Source organism: Carica papaya, chromosome 5 (assembly GCF_054855325.1).
Source record: "Carica papaya isolate Zhongbai chromosome 5, ASM5485532v1, whole genome shotgun sequence".
Lineage (NCBI taxonomy): Eukaryota > Viridiplantae > Streptophyta > Magnoliopsida > Brassicales > Caricaceae > Carica > Carica papaya.
This window is the reverse complement of record NC_142313.1, coordinates 31,413,021-31,431,080: the sequence shown is the minus strand read 5'-3', so window position 1 is coordinate 31,431,080 and position 18,060 is coordinate 31,413,021. Positions and strand designations below refer to the sequence as shown.

At 46.5% G+C, this 18,060-nt stretch overlaps 4 non-coding genes and 30 pseudogenes across 4 annotated transcripts; all 34 read left to right on the top strand.

The window, feature by feature from the left end:
* Positions 1–318: 318 nt before the first annotated feature.
* LOC148264635 (5S ribosomal RNA) lies at positions 319–437 on the top strand (annotated as a pseudogene).
* Positions 438–995: 558 nt separating this feature from the next.
* LOC148264634 (5S ribosomal RNA) lies at positions 996–1,114 on the top strand (annotated as a pseudogene).
* Positions 1,115–1,677: 563 nt separating this feature from the next.
* Positions 1,678–1,796, top strand: LOC148264633 (5S ribosomal RNA). The gene has a single exon (XR_015820245.1). It is a non-coding gene; the product is annotated as a 5S ribosomal RNA (ribosomal RNA).
* A 739-nt stretch (positions 1,797–2,535) lies between these two features.
* LOC148264632 (5S ribosomal RNA) lies at positions 2,536–2,654 on the top strand (annotated as a pseudogene).
* Positions 2,655–3,212: 558 nt separating this feature from the next.
* Positions 3,213–3,331, top strand: LOC148264631 (5S ribosomal RNA; annotated as a pseudogene).
* Positions 3,332–3,535: 204 nt separating this feature from the next.
* Positions 3,536–3,654, top strand: LOC148264630 (5S ribosomal RNA; annotated as a pseudogene).
* Positions 3,655–3,863: 209 nt separating this feature from the next.
* On the top strand, positions 3,864–3,982 carry LOC148264629 (5S ribosomal RNA; annotated as a pseudogene).
* Positions 3,983–4,542: 560 nt separating this feature from the next.
* Positions 4,543–4,661, top strand: LOC148264628 (5S ribosomal RNA; annotated as a pseudogene).
* A 205-nt stretch (positions 4,662–4,866) lies between these two features.
* On the top strand, positions 4,867–4,985 carry LOC148264627 (5S ribosomal RNA). Its single transcript, XR_015820243.1, has one exon. It is a non-coding gene; the product is annotated as a 5S ribosomal RNA (ribosomal RNA).
* Positions 4,986–5,867: 882 nt separating this feature from the next.
* LOC148264626 (5S ribosomal RNA) lies at positions 5,868–5,986 on the top strand (annotated as a pseudogene).
* Positions 5,987–6,194: 208 nt separating this feature from the next.
* Positions 6,195–6,313, top strand: LOC148264625 (5S ribosomal RNA; annotated as a pseudogene).
* An 824-nt stretch (positions 6,314–7,137) lies between these two features.
* LOC148264624 (5S ribosomal RNA) lies at positions 7,138–7,256 on the top strand (annotated as a pseudogene).
* Positions 7,257–7,462: 206 nt separating this feature from the next.
* LOC148264623 (5S ribosomal RNA) lies at positions 7,463–7,581 on the top strand (annotated as a pseudogene).
* Positions 7,582–8,143: 562 nt separating this feature from the next.
* Positions 8,144–8,262, top strand: LOC148264622 (5S ribosomal RNA). Its single transcript, XR_015819869.1, has one exon. It is a non-coding gene; the product is annotated as a 5S ribosomal RNA (ribosomal RNA).
* A 204-nt stretch (positions 8,263–8,466) lies between these two features.
* LOC148264621 (5S ribosomal RNA) lies at positions 8,467–8,585 on the top strand (annotated as a pseudogene).
* A 210-nt stretch (positions 8,586–8,795) lies between these two features.
* LOC148264620 (5S ribosomal RNA) lies at positions 8,796–8,914 on the top strand (annotated as a pseudogene).
* Positions 8,915–9,476: 562 nt separating this feature from the next.
* LOC148264619 (5S ribosomal RNA) lies at positions 9,477–9,595 on the top strand (annotated as a pseudogene).
* A 204-nt stretch (positions 9,596–9,799) lies between these two features.
* LOC148264618 (5S ribosomal RNA) lies at positions 9,800–9,918 on the top strand (annotated as a pseudogene).
* Positions 9,919–10,124: 206 nt separating this feature from the next.
* Positions 10,125–10,243, top strand: LOC148264617 (5S ribosomal RNA; annotated as a pseudogene).
* A 561-nt stretch (positions 10,244–10,804) lies between these two features.
* LOC148264616 (5S ribosomal RNA) lies at positions 10,805–10,923 on the top strand (annotated as a pseudogene).
* Positions 10,924–11,158: 235 nt separating this feature from the next.
* LOC148264615 (5S ribosomal RNA) lies at positions 11,159–11,277 on the top strand (annotated as a pseudogene).
* A 203-nt stretch (positions 11,278–11,480) lies between these two features.
* On the top strand, positions 11,481–11,599 carry LOC148264614 (5S ribosomal RNA; annotated as a pseudogene).
* Positions 11,600–11,737: 138 nt separating this feature from the next.
* LOC148264613 (5S ribosomal RNA) lies at positions 11,738–11,856 on the top strand (annotated as a pseudogene).
* Positions 11,857–12,065: 209 nt separating this feature from the next.
* LOC148264612 (5S ribosomal RNA) lies at positions 12,066–12,184 on the top strand (annotated as a pseudogene).
* A 559-nt stretch (positions 12,185–12,743) lies between these two features.
* On the top strand, positions 12,744–12,862 carry LOC148264611 (5S ribosomal RNA; annotated as a pseudogene).
* Positions 12,863–13,065: 203 nt separating this feature from the next.
* On the top strand, positions 13,066–13,184 carry LOC148264610 (5S ribosomal RNA; annotated as a pseudogene).
* Positions 13,185–14,071: 887 nt separating this feature from the next.
* On the top strand, positions 14,072–14,190 carry LOC148264609 (5S ribosomal RNA; annotated as a pseudogene).
* A 558-nt stretch (positions 14,191–14,748) lies between these two features.
* On the top strand, positions 14,749–14,870 carry LOC148264608 (5S ribosomal RNA; annotated as a pseudogene).
* Positions 14,871–15,072: 202 nt separating this feature from the next.
* Positions 15,073–15,191, top strand: LOC148264607 (5S ribosomal RNA; annotated as a pseudogene).
* Positions 15,192–15,752: 561 nt separating this feature from the next.
* On the top strand, positions 15,753–15,870 carry LOC148264606 (5S ribosomal RNA; annotated as a pseudogene).
* Positions 15,871–16,429: 559 nt separating this feature from the next.
* On the top strand, positions 16,430–16,548 carry LOC148264605 (5S ribosomal RNA; annotated as a pseudogene).
* Positions 16,549–16,754: 206 nt separating this feature from the next.
* On the top strand, positions 16,755–16,873 carry LOC148264604 (5S ribosomal RNA). The gene has a single exon (XR_015820435.1). It is a non-coding gene; the product is annotated as a 5S ribosomal RNA (ribosomal RNA).
* Positions 16,874–17,433: 560 nt separating this feature from the next.
* On the top strand, positions 17,434–17,552 carry LOC148264603 (5S ribosomal RNA; annotated as a pseudogene).
* A 125-nt stretch (positions 17,553–17,677) lies between these two features.
* Positions 17,678–17,796, top strand: LOC148264602 (5S ribosomal RNA; annotated as a pseudogene).
* Positions 17,797–18,060: the final 264 nt, after the last annotated feature.

Here is an 18,060-nt window from a genome sequence, read left to right as displayed (position 1 = left end):
TATCAGAACTCCGTAGATAAGGTGCTTGGGCGAGAGTAGTACTAGCATGGGTTACCTCCTGCGAAGTCCTTATATTTCACCCATTTTCTTGTGAAGTCCTCGTGTTGCACCCATTTTTTAACAGATGATTCTTTCGACGTTACACGCGACTTGAATTATGGTCCTCAGGTTTATTCGCAAATGTGAGTCACGGCACCGTAGTATTTTACTTGATATTAGAACGAGCACGGGAGGTACAGTGCGCACGCACAAGGAAAGAAATGACGGGAGGGGGAAGAAAGGAGAAGAAGTTTATGTATTTGCAGCGCGGAACTAAACGGGTGCGATCATACCAGCACTAATGCACTGTATCCCATCAGAACTCTGCAGTTAAGTTTGCTTGGGCGAGAGTAGTACTCGGATGGGTGACCTCTTGGGAGGTCCTTGTGTCGCATCAATTTTTTTTCAGACGGGTCGTTCGACGTTACGCGCGACTGGAACTATGGTCCGCTGGTTTATACGCAAATGTGAGTCAAGAAGCAGGGGCATTTTAATCGATATTAGAACGAGAAGGAGAGGTGCAGTGTGAACGCACAAGGAAACAATTGATGGGAGGGGGAGGGAAGGAGAAGGAGTGTATGTATTTTCAGCACGAAATGAAACAGGTGCGATCATACCAGCACCAATGCATCGGATTTTATCAAAACTCCGTAGGTAATGGTGCTTGGGCGAGAGTAGTACTAGCATGGGTTACCTCCTGCGAAGTCCTTATATTTCACCCATTTTCTTGTGAAATCCTCGTGTTCCACCCATTTTCTTGCAGATGATTCTTTCGACATTACGCGCGACTTGAATTATGGTCCTCAGGTTTATTCGTAAATGTGAGTCATGGCGCCGTGACATTTTACTTGATATTTGAACGAGAACATGAGGTGCATTGCGCACGTACAAGGAAACAAATGACGAGAGGGGAAGAAAGGAGAAGGAGTTTATGTATTTGCAGCGCGAAATTAAACAAGTGCGATAATACCAGCACTAATGCACCGCATCCCATTAGAACTCCGCAGTTAAGTGTGCTTGGGCGAGATTTGTACTCGGATGGGTGACCTCCTGGGAAGTCCTCGTGTCGCACTAATTTTTTTTTTCAGACGGGTCGTTCGACGTTACGCGCGACTGGAACTAGGGTCCACTGGTTTATACGCAAATGTGAGTCGAGAAGCAAGGGCATTTTAATCGATATTAGAACGAGAAAGAGAGATGCAGAGTGCACGCACAAGGAAACAAATGACGGGAGGGGGGATGGAGGGAGAAAAAGTGTATGTATTTGCAGCGCAGAATGAAACATGAGCAATCATACCAGCTCCAATGCAACGGATTCTATCAGAACTACGCAAGTTAAGGGTGCTTGGGCGAGAGTAGCACTAGGATGGGTGACCTCCTGCGAAGTCCTTATATTTCACCCATTTTCTTAGGAAGTCCTCGTGTTGCACCTATTTTTTTGCAGATGATTCTTTCAACGATACGCGCGAGTTAAATTATGGTCCTCAGGTTTATTTACAAATGTGAGTTACGGCACCGTAGCATTTTACTTGATATTAGAACGAGCACGGGAGGTGCAGTGCGCACGCACAAGGAAACAAATGACGGGAGGGGGAAGAAAGGAGAAGGAGTTTATGTATTTGCAGCGCAAAATTTAACCGGTGCGATCATACCAGCACTAATACACCGGATCCCATCAGAACTCCGCAGTTAAGTGTGCTTGGGCGAGAGTAGTACTCGGATGGGTGACCTCCTGGGAAGTCCTCGTGTCGCACTAATTTTTTTTTAGACGGGTCGTTCGACGTTACGCGCGACTGGAACTGGGGTCTGCTGGTTTATATGCAAATGTGAGTCAAGAAGCAGGGGCATTTTAATCGATATTAGAACGAGAAGGAGAGGTGCAGTGTGAACGCACAAGGAAACAATTGATGGGAGGGGGAGGGAAGGAGAAGGAGTGTATGTATTTTCAGCACGAAATGAAACAAGTGCGATCATACCAGCACTAATGCAACGGATTCTATCAGAACTCCGTAGGTAAGGGTGCTTGGGCGAGGGTAGTACTAGCATGGGTTACCTCATGCGAAGTCCTTATATTTCACCCATTTTCCTGTGAAGTCCTCGTGTTGCACCCATTTTTTTGAATTATAGTCCTCAGGTTTATTCGCAAATTTGTGTCACGGCACCATAGTATTTTACTTGATATTAGAACGAGCACTAATGCAACGGATTCTATCAGAACTCCGTAGGTAAGGGTGCTTGGGCGAGGGTAGTACTAGCATGGGTTACCTCATGCGAAGTCCTTATATTTCACCCATTTTCCTGTGAAGTCCTCGTGTTGCACCCATTTTTTTGAATTATAGTCCTCAGGTTTATTCGCAAATTTGTGTCACGGCACCATAGTATTTTACTTGATATTAGAACGAGCACGGGAGGTGCAGTGCGCACGCACAAGGAAACAAATGACGGGAGGGAGAAGAAAGGGGAATGAGTTTATGTATTTGCAGCGCGAAATTAAACAGGTGCGATTATACCAGCATTAATTCACCGGATCCCATCAGAACTCCGCAGTGAAGTGTGCTTGGGCGAGATTAGTACTCGGATGGGTGACCTCATAGGAAGTCCTCGTATCGCACCAATTTTTTTTCAGACGGGTCGTTCGACGTTACGCGCGACTGGAACTATGGTCCGCTGGTTTATACGCAAATGTGAGTCAAGAATCAGGGGTATTTTAATCGATATTAGAACGAGAAGGAGAGGTGCAGTGTGAACGCACAAGGAAACAAATGATGGGAGGGGGGGAGGGAAGAAGGAGTGTATGTATTTTCAGCACGAAATGAAACAGGCGCGATCATACCAGCACTAATGCATCGGATTCTATCAGAACTCCGTAGGTAAGGGTGCTTGGGCGAGGGTACTACTAGCATGGGTTACCTCCTACGAAGTCCTTATATTTCACCCATTTTCTTGTGAAGTCCTAGTGCTGCACCTATCTTTTTGTAGATGATTCTTTCGACGTTACGCGCGATTTGATTTATGGTCCGCAGGTTTATTCGCAAATGTGAGTCACAGCGCCGTGGCATTTTACTTGATATTAGAACGAGTACGGGAGGTGCAGTGTGCACGCAGAAGGAAACAAATGACGGGATGAGGAAGAAAAGAGAAGGAGTGTATGTATTTGCAGCGCGAAACTAAACAGGTGCGATCATACTAGCACTAATGCACTGGATCCCATCAGAATTCTGCAGTTAAGCGTGCTTGGGAGAGAATAGTTCTCGGATGGATGACCTCTTGGGAATTCTTCGTATCGCAACAATTTTTTTTTAGATGGGTCGTTAGACGTTGCGTGCGACTGGAACTATGGTCTGCTTGTTTATACGCAAATGTGAGTCAAGAATCAGGGGCATTTTAATCGATATTAGAACGAGAAGAAGAGGTGCAGTGTGAACGCACAAGGAAACAAATGATGGGAGGGGGGGAGGGAAGAAGGAGTGTATGTATTTTCAGCACGAAATTAAACAGGTGCGGTCACACCAGCACAAATGCACCGGATCCCATCAGAACTCCGCAGTTAAGTGTGCTTTGGCGAAAGTAGTACAATGATGGGTTACCTCCTGGGAAGTTCTGGTGTTGCACCCATTTTCTTTTTTTCAGATGTGCCGTTCGACGTTACGCGCGACTTTAATTATGGTCCGCAGATTTATTCGCAAATGTGAGTCACGGTACCGTGGCATTTTACTTGATATTTGAACGAGAACGAGAGGTGCAGTGCGCACGCACAAGGAAAGAAATGACGGGAGGGGGAAGAAAGGAGAAGGAGTTTATGTATTTGCAGCGCGAAATTAAACATGTGCGATCATACCAGCACTAATGCACCGGATCCCATCAAAACTCCGCAGTTAAGTGTGCTTGGGCGATAGTAGTACTCGGATGGGTGACATCCTGGGAAGTCCTCGTGTCGCACTAATTTCTTTTTCAGACGGGTCGTTCGACGTTACGCGCGACTGGAACTAGGGTCCGCTGGTTTATATGCAAATGTGAGTCAAGAAGCAGGGGCATTTTAATCGATATTAGAATGATAAGGAGAGATGCAGAGTGCACGCACAAGGAAACAATTGATGGGTGGGGGAGGGAAGGAGAAGGAGTGCATGTATTTTCAGCACGAAATGAAACAGGTGCGATCATACCAGCACTAATGCAACGGATTCTATCAGAACTCCGTAGGTAAGGGTGCTTGGGCGAGAGTAGTACTAGCATGGGTTACCTCCTGCGAAGTCTTTCTATTTTACCCATTTTCTTGTGAAGTCCTCGTGTTGCACCCATTTTTTTGCAGATGATTCTTTCGACGTTACGTGCGACTTGAATTATAGTCCTCAGGTTTATTCGCAAATGTGAGTGACGGCGCTGTAGCATTTTACTTAATATTAGAACGAGAACGGGAGGTGCAGTGCGCACGCACAAGGAAACAAATAACGGGTGGGGGAAGAAAGGGGAATGAGTTTATGTATTTGCAGCGCGAAATTAAAGAGGTGCGATCATACCAACACTAATGCACCGGATCCCATCAGAACTCCGCAGTTATGTGTGCTCGAGCGAGATTTGTACTCGGATGGGTGACCTCCTGGGAAGTCCTCGTGTCGCACCAATTATTTTTCAGACAGGTTGTTCGACGTTACGCGCGTCTGGAACTAGGGTCCGCTGGTTTATACGCAAATGTGAGTCAAGAAGCAGGGGCATTTTAATCGATATTAGAACGAGAATGAGAGGTGAAGTGTGAACGCACAAGGAAACAAATGACGGGCGGGGGAAGAAAGGAGAAGGAGTGTATGTATTTGCCTCGCGAAATTAAACAAGTGCGATCATACCAGCACTAAAGCTCCGGATCCCATCAGAACTCCGCAGTTAAATGTGCTTGGGCGAGAGTAGTACTCGGATGGGTGACCACTTGCGAAGCCCTCGTGTTGCACCTATTTTTTTTCGGATGGGTTGTTCGACGTTAAGTGCGAATGGAATTATAAACCGCTGGTTCATTTACAAAGGTGAGTCACAGTGCCGGGGCATATTACTTGATATTAGAACGAGAAAGAGAGATGCAGAGTGCACGCACAAGGAAACAAATGACGGGAGGGGGGATGGAAGGAGAAAGAGTGTATGTATTTGCAGTGCAGAATGAAACATGAGGGATCATACCAGCACTAATGCAACGGATTCTATCACACCTCCGCAGTTAAGGATGCTTGGGCGAGAAAAGTACTCGGATGGGTGACCTCCTGCGAAGTCCTTATATTTCAGCCATTTTCTTGGGAGGTCCTCGTGTTGCACCCATCTTTTTGCAGATGATTCTTTCGACGTTAAGCGCAATTTGATTTATGGTCCGCAGGTTTATTCGCAAATTTGAGTCACGGCACCGTGGCATTTTACTTGATATTAGAACGAGTACGGGAGGTGTAGTGCGCACGCACAAGGAATCAAATGACGGGAGGTGGAATAAAAGAGAAGGAGTGTATGTATTTGAAGCGCAAAATTAAACAAGTGGCATCATACCAGCACTAATCCACTGCATCCCATCAGAACTCTGCAGTTAAGTGTTCTTGGGCGAGAGTAGTACTCGGATGGGTGACCTCTTGGGAAGTTCTCATATCGCAACAATTTTTTTGCAGATGGGTCGTTCGACGTTACACGCGACTGGAACTATGGTCCGCTGGTTTATAAGCAAATGTGAGTCAAGAATCAGGGGCATTTTAATCGATATTAGAACGAGAAGGAGAGGTGCAGAGTGAACGCACAAGGAAACAAATGATGGGAGGGGGGAGGGAAGAAGGAGTGTATGTATTTTCAGCACGAAATTAAACAGGTGCGGTCACACCAGCACAAATGCACCGCATCCCATCAGAACTCCGCAGTTAAGTGTGCTTTGGCGAAAGTAGTACAATGATGGGTTACCTCATGGGAAGTTCTCGTGTTGCACCCATTTTTTTTTTTCAGATGTGCCGTTCGACGTTACGCGCGACTTTAATTATGGTCTGCAGATTTATTTGCAAATGTGAGTCACGGCGCTGTAGCATTTTACTTGATATTAGAACGAGCACGGGAGGTGCAGTGCGCACGCACAAGGAAATAAATAACGGCAGGCAGAAAAAAGGAGAAGGAGTTTATGTATTTGCAGCGCGGAATTAAACGGGTGGGATCATACCAGCACTAATGCACCGGATCCCATCAGAACTCCGCAGTTAAGTGTGCTTGGGCGAGAGTAGTACTCGGATGGATGACCTCCTGGGAAGTCCTCGTGTCGCACCAATTTTTTTTCAGACGGGTCGTTCGACGTTACGCGCGACTGGAACTAGGGTCCACTGGTTTATACTCAAATGTGAATCAAAAAGCAGGGGCATTTTAATCGATATTAGAACGAGAAGGAGAGGTGCAGTGTGAACGCACAAGGAAACAATTGATGGGAGGCGGAGGGAAGGAGAAGGAGTGTATCTATTTTCAGCACGAAATGAAACAGGTGCGATCATACCAGCATTAATGCAACGGATTCTATCAGAACTCCGTAGGTAAGGGTACTTGAGCGAGAGTAGTACTAGCATGGGTTATCTCCTACGAAGTCCTTATATTTCACCAATTTTCTTGTGAAGTCCTCGTGTCGCACCAATTTTTTTTTTCAGACGGGTCGTTCGACGTTACGCGCATCTGGAACTAGGGTCCGCTGGTTTATACGCAAATGTGAGTCAAGAAGCAGGGGCATTTTAATCGATATTAGAACGAGAATGAGAGGTGAAGTGTGAACGCACAAGAAATAAATGACGGGAGGGGGAAGAAAGGCAAAGGAGTGTATGTATTTGCAGCGCGAAATTAAACAGGTGCGATCATACCAGCACTAAATCCCCGAATCCCATCAGAACTCCGCAGTTAAGTGTGCTTGGCGAAATTAGTACTCGGATGGTGGGAAGTCCTTGAGTCGCACCAATTTTTTTTCAGACGGGTTGTTCGACGTTACGCGCGTCTGGAACTAGGGTCCGCTGGTTTATACGCAAATGTGAGTCAAGAAGCAGGGGCATTTAAATCGATATTAGAACGAGAATGAGAGGTGAAGTGTGAACGCACAAGGAAACAAATGAGGTGAGGTGTGATCATACCAGCACTAAAGCTACGGATCCCATCAGAACTCTGCAGTTAAGTGTGCTTGGACGAGAGTAGTACTCGGATGGGTGACTACCTGGGAAGCCCTCGTGTTGCACCTATTTTTTTTCGGATGGGTTATTCGACGTTAAGTGCGAATGGAATTATAAACCGCTGGTTCATTTACAAAGGTGAGTTACGGTGCCGGGGCATATTACTTGATATTAGAACGAGAAAGAGAGATGCAGAGTGCACGCACAAGGAAACAAATGACGGGAGGGGGGATGGAAGGAGAAAGAGTTTATGTATTTGCAGCGCAAAATTAAACGGGTGCGATCATACCAGCACTAATGCACCAGATCCCATCAGAACTCCGCAGTTAATTGTGCTTGGGCGAGAGTAGTACTCGGATGGGTGACCTCCTGGGAAGTCCTCGTGTCGCACTAATTTTTTTTTCAGACGGGTCGTTCGACGTTAAGCGCGACTTTAATGAGGGTCCACTGGTTTATACGCAAATGTGAGTCAAGAAGCAGGGGCATTTTAATCGATATTAGAACGAGAAGGGGAGATGCAGAGTGCACGCATAAGGAAACAAATGACGGGAGGGGGGATGGAGGGAGAAAAAGTGTATGTATTTGCAGCGCAGAATGAAACATGAGCAATCATACCAACACCAATGCAACGGATTTTATCAGAACTCCGCAAGTTAAGGGTGCTTGGGGGAGAGTAGCACTAGGATGGGTGACCTCCTGCGAAGTCCTTATATTTCACCCATTTTGTTAGGAAGTCCTCCTGTTGCACCCATTTTTTTACAGATTATTCTTTCGACGATACGCGCGACTTGTATTATGGTCCTCAGGTTTATTCGCAAATGTAAGTCACGGCACCGTAGCATTTTACTTGATATTAGAACGAGCACGGGAGGTGCAGTGCGCACGCACAAGGAAACAAATGACGGGAAGGGGAAAAAAGGAGAAGGAGTTTATGTATTTGCAGCGCAAAATTAAACCGGTGCGATCATACCAGCACTAATGCACCGGATCCCATCAGAACTCCGCAGTTAAGTGTGCTCGGGCGAGAGTAGTACTCGGATGGGTGACCTCCTCGGAAGTCCTCGTGTCGCACCAATTTTTTTTCAGACGGGTCGTTCGACGTTACGCACGACTGGAATTGGGGTCCGCTGGTTTATACGCAAATGTGAGTCAAGAATCAGGGGCATTTTAATCGATATTAGAACGAGAAGGAGAGGTCCAGTGTGAACGCACAAGGAAACAAATGATGGGAGGGGGGGAGGGAAGAAGTAGTGTATGTATTTTCAGCACAAAATTAAACATGTGCGGTCACACCAGCACAAATGCACCGGATCCCATCAGAACTCCGCAGTTAAGTGTGCTTTGGCAAAAGTAGTACAATGATGGTTTACCTCCTGGGAAGTTCTCGTGTTGCACCCATTTTTTTTTTTCAGATGTGCCGTTCAACGTTACACGCGACTTTAATTATAGTCCACAGATTTATTCGCAAATGTGAGTCACGATGCTGTGGCATTTTACTTGATATTTGAATGAGAACGAGAGGTACGGTGCGCACGCACAAGGAAATAAATGACGGGGGGGGGGGGAGGAAGGAGAAGGAGTTTATGTATTTGTAGCTCAAAATTATACAGGTGTGATCATACCAGCACTAATGCGTCGGATCCCATCAGAACTCCGCAGTTAAGTGTGCTTGGGCGAGAGTAGTACTCGAAAGGGTGACCTCCTGGGAATTCCTCGTGTCGCACTAATTTTTTTTTCAGACGGGTCGTTCGACGTTACGCGCGACTGGAACTAGGGTCCACTGGTTTATACGCAAATGTGAGTCAAGAAGCAGGGGCATTTTAATCGATATTAGAACGAGAAGGGGAGATGCAGAGTGCACGCACAAGGAAACAAATGACGGGAGGGGGGATTGAGGGAGAAAAAGTGTATGTATTTGCAGCGCAAAATGAAACATGAGCAATCATACCAGCACCAATGGAACGGATTCTATCAGAACTCCGCAAGTTAAGGGTGTTTGGGCGAGAGTAGCACTAGGATGGGTGACCTCCTACGAAGTCCTTATATTTCACCCATTTTCTTAGGAATTCCTCGTGTTGCACCCATTTTTTTGCAGATGATTCTTTCGACGATACGCACGACTTGAATTATGGTCCTCCGGTTTAATTGCAAATGTGAGTCACGGCACCGTAGCATTTTACTTGATATTAGAACGAGCACGGTAGGTGCAGTGCGCACGCACAAGGAAAAAAATGACGGCAGCGAGAAGAAAGGAGAAGGAGTTTATGTATTTGCAGCGCGAAATTAAACAGGTGCGATCATACCAGCACTAATGCACCGGATCCCATCAGAACTCCGTAGTTAAGTGTGCTTGTGCGAGAGTAGTACTCGAATGGGTGACCTCCTGGGAAGTCCTCGTATCGCTCCAATTTTTTTCAGATGGGTTGTTCGACGCTACGCGCGACTGGAACTAGGGTCCGCTGGTTTATAAGCAAATGTGAGTCAAGAAGCAGGGGCATTTTAATCGATATTAGAACGAGAAGGAGAGGTGCAGTGTGAACGCACAAGGAAACAATTGATGCGAGGGGGAGGGAAGGAGAAGGAGTGTATGTATTTTCAGCACGAAATGAAACAGGTGCGATCATACCAGCACTAATGCAACGGATTCTATCAGAACTTCGTAGGTAAGGGTGCTTGGGCGACAGTAGTACTAGCATGGGTTACCTCCTGCGAAGTCCTCGTGTCGCACTAATTTTTTTTTTCAGACGGGTCGTTCGACGTTACGCGCGACTGGAACTATGGTCCGCTGGTTTATACGCAAATGTGAGTCAAGAATCAGGGGCATTTTAATCGATATTAGAACGAGAAGGAGAGGTGCAATGTGAACGTAAAAGGAAACAAATAATGGGAGGGCGGGAGGGAAGAAGGAGTGTATGTATTTTCAGCACGAAATTAAACAGGTGCGGTCACACCAGCACAAATGCACTGGATCCCATCAGAACTCCGCAGTTAAGTGTGCTTTGGCGAAAGTAGTACAATGATGGGTTACCTCCTTAGAAGCTCTCGTGTTGCACCCATTTTTTTTTTCAGACGGGTCGTTCGACGTTACGCGCGACTTTAATTATTGTCCGCAGATTTATTCGCAAATGTGTATCGCGACGCCGTGGCATTTTTCTTGATATTTGAATGAGAACGAGAGGTGCAGTGTGCACGCACAAGGAGAAAAATCACGGGAGGGGGAAGAAAGGAGAAGGAGTTTATGTATTTGCAGCGCGAAATGAAACAGGTGCGATCATACCAGCACTAATGCAACGGATTCTATCAGAACTCCGTAGGTAAGGGTGCTTGGGCGAGAGTAGTACTAGCATGGGTTACCTCCTGGGAAGTCCTTATATTTCATCCATTTTCTTGTGAAGTCCTCGTGTTGCACCCATGTTTTTGCAGATGATTCTTTCGACGTTACGCGCGACTTGAATTTTGGTCCTCAGGTTTATTCGCAAATGTGAGTCACGGCGCTGTATCATTTTACTTGATATTAAAAAGAGAACGGGAGGTTCAGTGCGCACGCACAAGGAAACAAATAACGGGAGGGGGAAGAAAGGAGAAGGAGTTTATGTATTTGCAGCGCGAAATGAAACAGGTGCGATCATACCAGCACTAATGCAACGGATTCTATCAGAACTCCGTAGGTAAGGGTGCTTGGGCGAGAGTAGTACTAGCATGGGTTACCTCCTGGGAAGTCCTTATATTTCACCCATTTTCTTGTGAAGTCCTCGTGTTGCACCCATTTTTTTGCAGATGATTCTTTCGACGTTACGCGCGACTTAAATTATGGTCCTCAGGTTTATTCGCAAATGTGAGTCACGGCGCTGTAGCATTTTACTTGATATTAAAAAGAGAACGGGAGGTTCAGTGCGCACGCACAAGGAAACAAATAACGGGAGGGGGAAGAAAGGAGAAGGAGTTTATGTATTTGCAGCGCGAAATGAAACAGGTGCGATCATACCAGCACTAATGCAACGGATTCTATCAGAACTCCGTAGGTAAGGGTGCTTGGGCGAGAGTAGTACTAGCATGGGTTACCTCCTGGGAAGTCCTCGTGTCGCACCAATTTTTTTTCAAACGGGTCGTTCGACGTTACGCGCATCTGGAACTAGGGTCCGCTGTTTATACGCAAATGTAAGTTAAGAAGCAGGGACATTTTAATCGATATTAGAACGAGAAGGAGAGATGAAGTGTGAACGCACAAGGAAACAAATGACGGAGGGGGAAGAAAGGAGAAGGAGTGTATTTATTTGCAGCGCGGAATTAAACAGGTGCGATCATATCAGCACTAAAGCCCCGGATCCCATCAGAACTCCGCAGTTAGGTGTGCTTGGGCGAGAGTAGTACTCGGATGGGTGACCACTTGGGAAGCCCTCGTGTTGCACGTAAATGTTAGTCAAGAAGCAGGGGCATTTTAATTGATATTAGAATGAGAATGAGAGGTGAAGTGTGAACGCACAAGGAAACAAATGATGGGAGGGGGGGAGGGAAGAAGGAGTGTATGTATTTTCAGCACGAAATTAAACAGGTGCGGTCACACCAGCACAAATGCACCGGATCCCATCAGAACTCCGCAGTTAAGTGTGCTTTGGCGAAAGTAGTACAATGATGGGGTACCTCCTGGGAGGTTCTCGTGTTGCACCCATTTTCTTTTTTTCAGATGTGCCGTTCGACGTTAGGCGCGACTTTAATTATGGTCCACATATTTATTCGCAAATGTGAGTCATGGCGCCGTGGCATTTTACTAGATATTTGAACGAGAACGAGAGGTGCAGTGCGCACGCACAAGGAAACAAATAACGGGAGGGGGAAGAAAGGAGAAGGAGTTTATCTATTTGCAGCGCGAAATTAAACAGGTGCGATCATACCAGCACTAATGCACCTAATCCCATCAGAACTCCGCAGTTAAGTGTGCTTGGGCGAGAGTAGTACTCGGATGGTTGACCTCTTGGGAAGTCCTCGTGTCGCACTAATTTTTTTTTAGACGGGTCGTACGACGTTATGCGCGACTGGAACTAGGGTCCACTGGTTTATACGCAAATGTGAGTCAAGATGCAGGGGCATTTTAATCGATATTAGAACGAGAAGGAGAGGTGCAGTGTGAACGCACAAGGAAACAATTGATGGGAGGGGGAGGGAAGGAGAAGGAGTGTATGTATTTTCAGCACGAAATGAAACAGGTGCGATCATACCAGCACTAATGCAACGGATTCTATCAGAACTCCGTAGGTAAGGGTGCTTGGGCGAGAGTAGTACTAGCATGGGTTACCTCCTGCGAAGTCCTTATATTTCACCCATTTTCTTGTGAAGTCCTCGTGTTGCACCCATTTTTTTGCAGATGATTCTTTCGACGTTACGCGCGACTTGAATTATGGTCCTTAGGTTTATTCGCAAATGTGAGTCACGGCGTTGTAGCATTTTACTTGATATTAGAACGAGAACGAGAGCTGCAGTGCGCACGCACAAGGAAACTAATGACGGGAGGGGGAAGAAAGGAGAATGAGTTTATGTATTTGCAGCGCAAAATTAAACAGGTGCGATCATACCAGCACTAATGCACCGGATTCCATCAGAACTCCGCAGTGAAGTCTGCTTGGGCGAGATTAGTACTCGGATGGGTGACCTCCTGGGAAGTCCTCGTGTCGCACCAATTTTTTTTCAAACGGGTCGTTCGACGTTACGCGCGTCTGGAACTAGGGTCCGCTGTTTATACGCAAATGTTAGTCAAGAAGCAGGGGCATTTTAATCGATATTAGAACGAGAAGGAGAGATGAAGTGTGAACGCACAAGGAAACAAATGACGGAGGGGGAAGAAAGGAGAAGGAGTGTATTTATTTGCAGCGCGGAATTAAACAGGTGCGATCATATCAGCACTAAAGCCCCGGATCCCATCAGAACTCCGCAGTTAGGTGTGCTTGGGTGAGAGTAGTACTCGGATGGGTGACCACTTGGGAAGCCCTCGTGTTGCACCTTTTTTTTTCTCGGATGGGTTGTTCGACGTTACACGCGTATGGAATTATAAACCGCTGGTTCATTTGCAAAGGTGAGTCACGGTGCGGGGCATATTACTTGATATTAGAACGAGAAAGAGAGATGCAGAGTGCACGCACAAGGAAACAAATGACGAGAGGGGGGATGGGAGGAGAAAGAGTGTATGTATTTGCAGTGCAGAATGAAACATGAGGGATCATACCAGCACTAATGCAACGGATTCTATCAGAACTCCGCAGTTAAGGGTGCTTGGGCGAGAAAAGTACTCGGATGGGTGACCTCCTGCGAAGTCCTTATATTTCACCCATTTTCTTGGGAGGTCCTCGTGTTGCACCCATCTTTTTGCAGATGATTCTTTCGACGTTACACGCGACTTGATTTATGGTCCGCAGGTTTATTCGCAAATGTGATTCACGGCGCCGTGGCATTTTACTTGATATTTGAACGAGTACGGGAGGTGCAGTGCGCACGCACAAGGAAACAAATGACGGGAGGAGGAAGAAAAGAGAAGGAGTGTATGTATTTGAAGCGCAAAGTTAAACAAGTGGCATCATACCAGCACTAATGCACTGGATCCCATCAGAACTCTGCAGTTAAGTGTGCTTTGGCGAAAGTAGTACAATGATGGGTTACCTCCTGGGAAGTTCTCGTGTTGCACCCATTTTTTTTTTGCAGATGTATCGTTCGACGTTACGCGCGACTTTAATTATGGTCCGCAGATTTATTCGCAAATGTGAGTCACGACGCCGTGGCATTTTACTTGATATTTGAACGAGAATGAGAGGTGCAGTGTGCACGCACAAGGAAACAAATGACGGGAGGGGGAAGAAAGGAGAAGGAGTTTATCTATTTAGAGCGCGAAATTAAACAGGTGCGATCATTCCAGCACTTATGCACCGAATCCCATCAGAACTCCGCAGTCAAGCGTGCTCGGGCGAGAGTAGTACTCGAATGGGTGACCTCCTGGGAAGTCCTCGTGTCGCATTAATTTTTTTTTAGACGGGTCGAACGACGTTACGTGCGACTGGACCTAGGGTCCACTGGTTTATACGCAAATGTGAGTCAAGAAGCAGGGGCATTTTAATCGATATTAGAACGAGAAGGAGAGGTGCAGTGTGAACGCACAAGGAAACAATTAATGGGAGGGGGAGGGAAGGAGAATGAGTGTATGTATTTTCAGAGGGAAATGAAACAGGTGCGATCATACCACACTAATGCAATGGATTCTATCAGAACTCCGTAGGTAAGGGTGCTTGGGCGAGAGTAGTACTAGCATGGGTTACCTCCTGCGAAGTCCTTATATTTCACCCATTTTCTTGCGAAGTCCTCGTGTTGCACCCATTTTTTTGCAGATGATTCTTTCGACGTTACGCGCGACTTGAATTATGGTCCTCAGGTTTATTCGCAAATGTGAGTCACGGCGCTGTAGCATTTTACTTGATATTAGAACGAGAACGGGAGGTGTAGTGCGCATGCACAAGGAAACAAATGACGGGAGGGGGAAGAAAGGGGAATGAGTTTATGTATTTGCAGCGCGAAATTAAACAGTTGCTATCATACCAGCACTAATGCACCGGATTCCATCAGAACTCCGCAGTTAAGTGTGCTTGAGCGTTATTAGTACTCGGATGGGTGACCTCCTTGGAAGTCCTCTTGTCGCACCAATTTTTTTTCAGACGGGTCGTTCGACGTTACGCGCGTCTGGAACTAGGGTCCGCTGGTTTATACGCAAATGTGAGTCAAGAAGCAGGGGCATTTTAATCGATATTAGAAGGAGAATGAGAGGTGAAGTGTGAACGCACAAGGAAACAAATGACGGGAGGGGGAAGAAAGGAGAAGGAGTGTATGTATTTGCAGCGTGAAATTAAATAGGTGTGATCATACTAGCACTAAAGCTCCTGATCCCATCAGAACTCGGCAGTTAAGTGTGCTTGGGCGAGAGTAGTACTCGGATGGGTGACCACTTGGGAAGCCCTCGTGTTGCATCAATTTTTTTTCGGATGGGTTGTTTGACGTTACGCATGAATGGAATTATAAGCCGCTGGTTCATTTGTAAAGGTGAGTCACGGTGCCGGGGCATATTACTTGATATTAGAACGAGAAAGAGAGATGCAGAGTGCACGCACAAGGAAACAAATGACGGGAGGGGGGATGGGAGGAGAAAGAGTGTATGTATTTGCAGTGCAGAATGAAACATGAGGGATCATACCAGCACTAATGCAACGGATTCTATCAGAACTCCGCAGTTAAGGGTGCTTGGGCGAGAAAAGTACTCGGATGGGTGACCTCCTGCGAGGTCCTTATATTTCACCCATTTTCTTGGGAGGTCCTCTTGTTGCACCCATCTTTTTGCAGATGATTCTTTCGACGTTACGCGCGACTTGATTTATGATCCGCAGGTTTATTCGCAAATGTGAGTCACGGCGTCGTGACATTTTACTTGATATTAGAACGAGTACGGGAGGTGCAGTTCGCACGCACAAGGAAACAAATGACGGGAGGAGGAAGAAAAGAGAAGGAGTGTATGTATTTGAAGCGCAAAATTAAACAAGTGGCCTCATACCAGCACTTATGCACTGGATCCCATCAGAACTCTGCAGTTAAGTGTGCTTGGGCGGGAGTAGTACACAGATGGGTGACCTCTTGGGAAGTCCTCGTATCGCAACAATTTTTGTTCAGATGAGTCGTTCGACGTTACGCGCGACTTTAATTATGGTCCGTAGATTTATTCGCAAATGTGAGTCACGGCGCCGTGGCATTTTACTTGATATTTGAACGAGAACGAGAGGTGCAATGCGCACGCACAAGGAAACAAATGACGGGAGGGGGAAGAAAGGAGAAGGAGTGTATGTATTTGCAGCGCGAAATGAAACAGGTGCGATCATACCAGCACTAATGCAACGGATTCTATCAGAAATCCGTAGGTAAGGGTACTTAGGAGAGAGTAGTACTAGCATGGGTTACCTCTTGCGAAGTCCTTATATTTGACCTATTTTCTTGTGAAGTCCTCGTGTTGCACCCATTTTTTTGCAGATGATTCTTTCGACCTTACGCGCGACTTGTATTATGGTCCTCGGGTTTATTCGCAAATGTGAGTCACGGCGCTGTAGCATTTTACTTGATACTAGAACGAGAAAGGGAGGTGCAGTGCGCACGCACAAGGAAACAAATGACGGGAAGGGGAAGAAAGGGGAATGAGTTTATGTATTTGCAGCGCAAAATTAAACAGGTGCGATCATACCAGCACTAATGCACCGGATCCCATCAGAACTCCGCAGTGAAGTGTGTTTGGATGAGATTAGTACTCGGATGGGTGACCTCCTCGGAAGTCCTCGTGTCGCACCAATTTTTTTTCAGACGGATTGTTCGACGTTACGCGCAATTGGAACTAGGGTCCGCTGGTTTATACGCAAATGTGAGTCAAGAAACAGGGACATTTTAATCGATATTAGAACGAGAAGGAGAGATGCAGAGTGCACGCACAAGGAAACAAATGACGGGAGGGGGGATGGAGGGAGAAGGAGTGTATGTATTTGCAGCGCGAAATTAAACAGGTGCGATCATACCAGCACTAAAGCTCCGGATCCCATCAGAACCCCATAGTTAAGTGTGCTTGGGCGAGGGTAGTACTCGGATGGGTGACCACTTGGGAAGCCCTCGTGTTGCACCTTTTTTTTTCGGATGGGTTGTTCGAAGTTACGCGCGAATGGAATTATAAACCGCTGGTTCATTTGCAAAGGTGAGTCACGGTGCCAGGGCATATTACTTGATATTATAACGAGAAAGAGAGATGAAAAGTGCACGCACAAGGAAACAAATGACGGGAGGAGGGATGGAAGGAGAAAGAGTGTATGTATTTGCAATATAGAATGAAACATGAGGGATCATACCAGCACTAATGCAACGGATTCTATCAGAACTCCACAGTTAAGGGTGCTTGGGCGAGAGTAGTACTTCGAATGGGTGACCACTTGGGAAGTCCTCGTGTTGCACCCATTTTCTTGGGAGGTCCGCGTGTTGCACCCATCTTTTTGCAGATGATTCTTTTGACGTTACGCGCGATTTGATTTATGGTCCGTAGGTTTATTCGCAAATGTGAGTCACAGCACCGTGGCATTTTACTTGATATTAGAACGAGTACGGGAGGTGCAGTGCGCACGCACAAGGAAACAAATGACGGGAGGAGGAAGGAAGGAGAAGGAGTTTATGTATTTGCAGCGCGAAATTAAACTGGTGCGATCATACCAGTACTAATGCACTGGATCCCATCAAAACTCTGTAGTTAAGTGTGCTTGGGCGAGAGTAGTACTCGGATGGGTGACCTCTTGAGAAGTCCTCGTATCGCAACAATTTTTTTTCAGATGGGTCGATCGACGTTACGCGCGACTCGAACTATGGTCCGCTGGTTTATACGCAAATGATGGGAGGGGGTAGAAAGGAGAAGGAGTTTATGTATTTGCAGCGCAAAATTAAACGGGTGCGATCATACCAGCACTAGTGCACCGGATCCCATCAGAACTCTGCAGTTAAGTGTGCTTGGGCGAGAGTAGTACTCGGATGGGTGACCTCTTGGGAAGTCCTCGTGTCGCGCCAGTTTTTTTTCAGACGGGTCGTTCGATGTTACACGCGACTGGAACTGGGGTCCGCTGGTTTATACGCAAATGTGAGTCAAGAAGCAGGGACATTTTAATCGATATTAGAACGAGAAGGAGAGGTGCAGTGTGAACGCATAAGGAAACAATTGATGGGAGGGGGAGGGAAGGAGAAGGAGTGTATGTATTTTCAGCACGAAATGAAACAGGTGCGATCATACCAGCACTAATGCAACGGATTCTATCAAAACTCCGTAGGTAAGGGT